Source organism: Watersipora subatra, chromosome 3 (genome assembly GCF_963576615.1).
Source record: "Watersipora subatra chromosome 3, tzWatSuba1.1, whole genome shotgun sequence".
Taxonomy (NCBI): domain Eukaryota; kingdom Metazoa; phylum Bryozoa; class Gymnolaemata; order Cheilostomatida; family Watersiporidae; genus Watersipora; species Watersipora subatra.
The window spans coordinates 62,403,946-62,410,139 of record NC_088710.1 but is presented as its reverse complement, the minus strand read 5'-3'; positions in this window follow the sequence as shown (position 1 = coordinate 62,410,139).

The window sequence follows — 6,194 nt, the reverse complement described above, 5'->3', positions numbered from 1 at the left end:
GGGTGTAGTAGTAGTTGTGGTTGTAGCAGTGAGTGAAGTAGAGGTTGTAGTAGTCGGTGTAGTAGTGGTTGTAGTAGCGGGTGTAGTAGTAGGTGTAGTAGTAGGTCTAGTAGTAGTTGTAGTAGTAGGTGTAGTAGTAGTGGTTGTAGTAGTAGGTGTAGCTGTGGTTGCAGTAGTAGGTATACTAGTAGTTGTGTTTGCAGTTGTGGGTGTAGTAGTAGTTGAAGTAGTAAGTGTAGTTGTGGTTGTAGTAGGGAGTGCAGTAGTAGATGTAGTAGTAGGTGCAGTTATGGGTGTAATAGTTGTTGTGTCTAAAATATAAAATTCAATACATTATTCAATATATTGATACATTGCTTGCAGTTAGAGTTTTTGAAAAGATCATTATTTATAAAAGCTAGCCAATGCCTCTTCAATCATTTAAATGTTATAAAAATTCTTGTTACTATTTTAGAAATATTTAGAACTTTAAACTACTGTAATTCTTATGACCAGAGTTGTGTCTACGTTGGTGTAGCTGGTGGAAATCTATCAGAACCATTGATCTTACTTGGTAGGATCATTTATTATGTAATATAAAAGTTAAGAAAACCCAAAGCTGTAAGTACTGTAAGTCTTAACGAATAAGTCTCCTTTCATTATACTATGGTCAACACACTCTAAGAAATAAATCCTTTAGAAATGTTTACAGTGAGACTCTGAGCTTAGTGCTAAAGCACTGTTGTTAGAGTAAATTTTATAATAACATTTCAAATAACAGCAGCGCAGCATTAGCATAGTTCATTTACTAATCCTATTATCACTATTGTTTCACATGTTATATTATTATTAGTATTATTATTACTGTTAACTACTTTGTTTAAGCAGGTTTTAAATAATTTGTAAATATTTGCTAAGCATAAACGTGAGCGAATACACTTCAGATTTTTAATACCAAACAATTGAACCTCTTGTCATTTTTTTAAATTTTCTGATCCTGTTTTTTCTGTTTTGTTCCGTGTTTTTAAGGAGGACTTGAGATTCTCATTAACAAGCACTGATAATGCCATTACTGCTACCATGTACTACAAAAAGATGTGATTATTACAATGTACAACTATAGATGATGTGATTACTACAATGTACAACTATAGATGATGTGATTACTACAATGTACAACTATAGATGATGTGATTACTACAATGTACAACTATAGATGTTGTGAATGCTACCATGTACCTGATACACATTGCTAGCTTAAGCTTGCTTTTAAACAGCTTCAGTTACCATAGCAAAATTGAAAGACTTGTTTGTAAACAACCCTTAGGTACTAATAGCTAAAGGTTGTTTACAAGGTGTTTCCGATAGTTTTTTATGACAATTTCACAATAGTTTCAGTACAACACCTGGAACTATTGTGAAATAACCTAAGAGATCAAATTTATTTACCTACAGATACAGTGATTATACACGACAATTATAAATAGTGCTCAAAGTTTCACTACCTTCTCAAGGAGGAAACACTTCAAATTTTTTATTCTTACTTGACTGAGTTTACAAAAATTTAATTTTCTGGTGGTCACTGCTTGCATAGTGTGTAGATTATTTTATTGTGATCTCACCTGAGTGTAGATAACTACTGATTAATTAATAATAACATTTATTTCTTAGGAATGAATATTCCCGAATTTTTTATAGACTGCAAGCTGCTGGACATACAGGTTTAACTTTTGCACCATGACTGACTGCGTCGATAAACTAGATGCAGAATGTAATACAATTTTTTATTATCCCTGCTGTCAACTGTACTAACAAGCACCAAATGGACCAAAATCTGTCAGTTAAATTAGATTCAAAATGGAAAGCATCCACAAGAGCTGGAACAAATTCTTTGGTGTTCTGGTGTATGTAATCAGTTTTTGTCTGCCTTTTTAATGTATAGAGAAGTCTACTTATATGAGTTATAAAATCAGAGAAACACACTTCATATTCAAAGATTGTGTAGTATAAATTATAAAGCATCTTTATTACCATTTTTGAAATTCAACAAATTATTATGTATAACCAAACCAACTGTACTAGGCATATAATAAAGATGACCCTTTGCATTACTTAGAGTCACAAGTGGTAAGTTGGTATTAATTAAAGCTGAAGCTTATCCTAAAATGTGTTCTGTATTTACTTACAGTTGTCATGTAGCATTTATATGTTAAATTACCTGGACATGGAGTGATATCATCTATCGCTAGAATGGTACCTGTTGGCTGTTTGCCATTTCTTGTTCCACAAAAGGTTAGCTGAAAATAAGATTGGCAGTTTGCATGGCTTATTCCGTACATGTTTTCAATAAACTAGTTCAATTAAATCAGAATATTGATGATTTTCAGATGATTCTTTAAAAGAATAGTATGATACCAGAATAAAACTCAGCATCAATTAGCTTGCATGATAAAAATGTTGTATTATTCCTAATCAACAAAGAGAAGGTAAACTCACCTGATAGTCAACAGAAGTACTTGGTATCTGCACCTTGGCTGTGTGCCAAATATTGCTTTTAGCATCATCGGGTTGACTCCATATTTTCTGTTCCTTGCCACTACTTTTGTACAGAACATCTAGTGCTACCTTGCCAGTACCATTTGCGTAGTAACAGAACTGGAGACATTTGTCTCCTCCTGATACTTGTGAAGAGATCAGCTCAGCACTGTTTTTGCTATATGGGTATTTTCCTGCATCCAGGGCCATGTAGTGAGACCCTATGAAACATTTATTGATATAGGTTAAAGTTAAAGACAAAAGCACATTTGCATTGCCAAGGGATAGTATTTTTTTCTTTTTGTTTCCCTTGTAAATGCGCAAAGACACCGTTCCACCACCATCACTGCATGAGCATATTTGCGCAAAAATCTGTTTGAGTGTAAAAATTTCCAAAATGCCCCATTAATATTAGACAGCCCTTGCAACGGTAAGTTATTTGTTTAATAAAAAATCTATGACAAGCTCTTGGGCCATCGTCAAGCTTGCTTCTTTACTTGTACTCCTAAATCTATATCATAAGGGGCCAGGATGTTTAAGAGATTGACTATGATTAGTTTATTCGTTCAGTTCTCCTGACATCACTGACATGTTATAATGTATAATGTTAATGTATAATGGCTGTCTGAATTTAGTTATCATGAGTTTGTTTAGATTTGTTCAAACAAGTTTTTACAGCACTCAACCCTATTTAAGCACCACTTTGTAGAGTCTGGCTCTCTTTAAATCTGATTTTAATTCATTTTAACTCGTTTTAATTCATATTTACTAGCAGAATGAAATGTCAAAATATGCCATAAAAACTTATTTTATGCTGCTTTTGCTATCCAACTGCCTTAGGATTACTATAATTACTAGATATGATTATGTGGATTGCTCTGAATTATTATTTTCTATATGCACGAGTAGATGAATGCTCGGCATTGCCCAAGACAAAAAAGTTTTTGCACAAAAAATTTATTTTTATTTAACATATAACAACAGTTACCATTCTAACTTTCAAACTTCATGTCATGAGAAAAGTGTTTTGTGCAGTCTAAATAAATTAAGAGAAAAAATGAAACAGCTGTAAAGGTTTTTAAACTCTGTCACACAACTGTAACTTTCAAACTTCAAATCATGAGAGAAATGTTGTATGCAGGTCAAATAAATTAAGAAACAAAATAAAACAACTATAAATGTTTTTAAATGTAAATTCGTGAAATAATTAGCAAGTAATAGCTAAATTAAGTCTGTTTTTCTACAATTACAATAAAAGATGATTTGGTAATGATACAATTAATACTAACTGAGAAAACAAAATAAAAATCCTGAATATGTTGAATTAATAATAATAATTCGTGCATAGAAGTGTGTATGTGCATAAAAAAGGTTACTGTTCCAGTAGAAGCTACCCATCAAAACTTTGAATACAACGATACTAGTACTGCTCGATACTGGTGCAAATGTAAAAATGAAATATCAGACTGTCTTTGTCTGACTGAACGGAAAGAAAATGTAGAGGCTATCCCTACTTGAGATAATACAATTGTCCACGTGAAAAGTATTAGCCTTGACCGCGATTTAACCCTTGAGTCCTATCAAAACCGGAAATAGAAGTTCACAAAAACACGAAAAACTACCGAGTTTCACAGAGTTAATAGAGTTCAGAGTTTCAATTAATTCGTCATTTAGCAAGTGAAATCAGGAAAAGGGTGTATACAGTATATAGTAAGAGCTGTGCATTGTAAGAGCCTTCGTAGACTTGTAATTAGAAAACTGGTTACAAACCAGCAATTGCAATCTTTGTGAGTTCAAATCCAGCAGGACACGAGATTTTAATTCTAAGGTTTTAATAGCTATAGCTGGACACACCGAAGTACAAAATTGCAGAACACAGAAAACACACGAACTTTGAGATTTATATCTATAGATTGAGTAATTCAAATATTCTTCTAAAATAATTGTCTTCACTTTAATTTTGCACTCCTGTGAAAGATTAGCAAAATAGCGATTTATAAAATTGTTAAAATTTCAAGATAATTTCAATAATATTTGAAACTTTATCAATGCATCTCAAAAGGTTCTAGAGTAAGACTTTACAACTTGGACAACTGCATTTGGCAAAAAGGACATTATTGCAGTTTATTGCTGTTTGATTTAAATATGTTTGCTAATACATTTGATTGAACATTCATTTCAGTTGCTTTTTGTTAACTTTAATTTTTTTACACTTTTACAAAGTTTCTGTACTTTATCTTATCGGTACACCTTAGGATGTAATTCATGAGTTACGCACCTCAAACTCAAACCGATTTGTAGATTAGAGATATCAACATAGCTTTATTATATTGTTAAATATTGTCTATAGTATGCTGCAAGCAGTAGAAGCAGGAGCGATAATCTTCCTAGAATTGTAACGACATTATTAATGACATGCAAATGTAAATATCTTCTTTCTAGCAAAAAATAGTTCTAACATAAATGTATGCTTATAATTGGTTGCAATATTTGCAATGTTTCTCCAACACCATATTATGGTTGCTTTCTGCAAGATAATACGGATAACTTTGCATAATCCTTTGCCTATCATCAGAAGGAATATGAGTTACTATTTATATTGTTTGCTGTACAGATTTTTTAGTAATTTTACAACAAGGTAGCATAAATCAATTGCTACATGAGTTCTTTCACAGAGTCAGTTTTTTTTAATTTTTGAAACCATCAAACCTGATATGTTTGCAGTGAATACTAAAGTAAAAACAATATTTGGTTACCGACTTGCTGACGTAAATAAGAAAATTCCTTAAAACTAGCCGACCATGTAAACGTGTACCCAGACTCGTGTATAGATGTATAATGTGCCTATAATGTGCAGCAAACAAGTAATATTACGAGATGTTTTTTTGCTCTTATAGTAATCAGAAAGCCCTATTCTAAAGTGTTGAAAATAAATGATGCCTAATGAAGTTTAGCTGTAATGCATTATGGATTTGATGGTATAACATCTAAGCACAAGTTAAAAAAACTACACAATGCTCTGTATAGCATTAGTAGTTACCTAAAATAACATAGTAAAAAAACATTGCTTAAGACAGATATGAAACTGTTGCTTGAGTCTGGCTAACACTCAAAGTTTAGTTGTAAATGACTCCTATTTTGTTTAAAAAATAATATATAGCTGTGTAGAGTCAGAGCCTAAGCATAGCGCGAAATGAGTGCGAGACATTGTATATACTTTTTTGTATCATGAAGACATTTATTTACATGGCCGATATACCGTAAAAGAATCTAATTGAACGCCATGGTGATCTATTGTTCAACTCTTCCGTTATAGTGGCGGTCAATTGGAGGTGGAGTTCAAATAGAGATCGGCATTGTATTTTTCAAATGACTCGTCAGAATTTTGGGAAGATGAATTTAGCCCTTTTACGGGCAAAGCAAATGTCACTTATATTTTGCCCTCTTTTTTCGGTGGAGCGGTATTAAACCTTTTAGATGCAATAAATCTGCTAAATTACCTCCAACTTGTCAAAAATCTCTTAATAAATATGCATTGCGAAACCGAGAAATTGATTATCAATCAACTACCAGTTGATTATTTATTGCTTGCAATTAACCTGGGAGGATATTACAGATTGTGTCCTGCTTTGCAATTTGTTAGCGTTCAATTTTTATTTCATTGTAAATTTGAAAACATA